The sequence below is a fragment of the Octopus bimaculoides genome, chromosome 3, assembly GCF_001194135.2.
Source record: "Octopus bimaculoides isolate UCB-OBI-ISO-001 chromosome 3, ASM119413v2, whole genome shotgun sequence".
NCBI lineage: Eukaryota > Metazoa > Mollusca > Cephalopoda > Octopoda > Octopodidae > Octopus > Octopus bimaculoides.
This window is the reverse complement of record NC_068983.1, coordinates 113,635,463-113,638,014: the sequence shown is the minus strand read 5'-3', so window position 1 is coordinate 113,638,014 and position 2,552 is coordinate 113,635,463.

Genomic DNA, 2,552 nt, shown 5'->3' with positions numbered 1-2,552 from the left:
AATTATATATTAGCTGATTATATTTCCTCAATATTAGAACCATCTATCAAGTGCTTAAATCTTGGCACACTAGTATCAGATTCAATATGAGTTTTCGTAATGATATTAATGCTTGTATCAAGAAATTTCCTTTCATAGATATTTGTTAATAAAGCTTCCGCCGAGGTCGACTTTGCCTTTCATCCTTTCGGGGTCGATAAATTAAGTACCAGTTACGCACTGGGGTCGATGTAATCGACTTAATCCCTTTGTCTGTCCTTGTTTGTCCCCTCTATGTTTAGCCCCTTGTGGGCAATAAAGAAACAAGATATTTGTTAATAAAGCTAGTGTCATAGTGTAGAAGTATACGTATTGATCAATGCCGCGGAGAGTATTTCTGTTTAATGATATAAAAGTTATTAAACTAAACCCATCGACTCGAGTTCAGACTTCAGCAGAATCTTTTTTTATATAATGACGACGGCTTTTTATTTTTTAAATATGACACGTTTTCACACATTTTCATACAAATTATGGTTAATGCATTTCAACCAAATTAACAATTTCTATATATAATAGTTCAAATTTTAGCACAAGGCAGTTTTAAAGGCCGAAATAAGTCAGTAGCATCGACCCAGGACGCTCAACTAGTACATATTTTACCGACCCCGAAGGGATGAAAGGAAAAGTCTCCCTCAGTGGAATTTGAACTCAGAATATACAGCCAGAAGAAATGCTGCAAAGCGTTTTGTTTGAAGTGCTAAGTTTCTGCCGGTGCACTGCCTTCAATTTCTATATAATAACAATTCATCTCTTCTTTGGGTACATAGCATGAATGCTTTAGATGGGCTGGGTGTGGAGACTAGTCGATTACATCGACCCCAGTACTTCACTAGTACGAAATGCCGCTAAGTATTTTGTCTGGTGTACTAATGGTTCTGTCAGTTTGCTACCATATTTCTATATAATAAAGAAATACGGTTATTAATTTGTGTTGCAAGATTCCTGATGTGGAATCATGTGTTGAAACCGATATTGTTGTATTTCGGGACGGTCATTTTTTTTTTGTCAAATAAAAACACGCACTATATAGTTTGGCACTGTCATGGTATTAGCTGTCAGAAGTGAAAGTAGAAAAATCTGACAAGGAACGTTACTGCTGGTTTGAGTTGATTCTTTGGCTACTGACAGCTAATACCATGACTGGCCGGAGCGAGCTGTCTATCTGTCTGTCTGTCTGTCTGTCTATATATATATATATATATATATATATATATATATCACTCGAAAGTTATTGGAACAAATTTGACACCTATATCCATGTGTTTGAAAACACAGAGTATAAGGGTACTACTAAAGCAGAGTGGTTCCGAACGCGCAGTCGCGCGTCCGCACTAGCTAGTCGTGAGTGGTCGATCCTATTATTTTTAAACTTCAAACTTCATTTGTTTTCTATTTTGATAAATTCTCTCTGTGGAAAAATATATTTTTATATTTTAAATAATTTGCAATTTCAGAAAATATATTTTTATATTAAATTTGCGTTTTCTAATTTGATAAATTCTACGGACACAAACAGAGGTGAACGAGTGATAGATAGATAGATGAATAGAGATAGTGAGATAGACATACAGACAGACAGATAGCTCGCTCCGGCCAGTCATGGTATTAGCTGTCAGTAGCCAAAGAATCAACTCAAACCAGCAGTAACGTTCCTTGTCAGTTCTACTTTCAATTCTGACAGCTAATACCATGACAGTGCCTATATTTTTTCTTCACTCGTTTATTAATGTTCCTATTTTACTATTTTAACTCATGTCCATTGTCCGGAAATCTTTCGTCACACATCTGTGACCTCTTCAGTGACACTTTTCCTTTTCGTGTGTTCTTGCTCTACTTACTCCATTTTGTTCTTCTAAAGTTTGCATCCTTATGTGTGTATGCTTTTGTGTCCTTGTGTGTGTGTGTGTGTGTGTCATAGCTTTTGGCAGCAGTGTGGTCATCCCCTCAGCACCCCATCCTCTCACCCCATAGTGCTGCTGCTGTCCTAAGACACGAAAATACGGTACAGTTCCTGTATTCTTGTATTTGTGTTCGCTCACGGTGTTGCCATCGTGGTAGTTGTTGTTATTGCCATCGTTGTCATCGCCGCTGCAGCTGTCGTTGATAATCGTGTTGTTGACATTGTTGTAGCTGTCCGTGAAATTTATTGTGTGTGTGTTTATGTGCGCGTATGGGTTCGCTTCGTATGTTGTATGTATCCATGCCCTTTATATAGATTTATTTATGTGGAGGCGCAATGGCTCAGTGGTTAGGGCAGCGGACTTGCGGTCGTAGGATCGCGGTTTCGATTCCCAGACCGGGCGTTGTGAGTGTTTATTGAGCGAAAACACCTAAAGCTCCACGAGGCTCCGGCAGGGGATGGTGGCGAACCCTGCTGTACTCTTCCACCACAACTTTCTCTCACTCTTACTTCCTGTTTCTGTTGTGCCTGTAATTCAAAGGGACAGCCTTGTCACACTGTGTCACGCTGAATATCCCCGATAACTACGTTAAGGGTACACGTGTCTGTG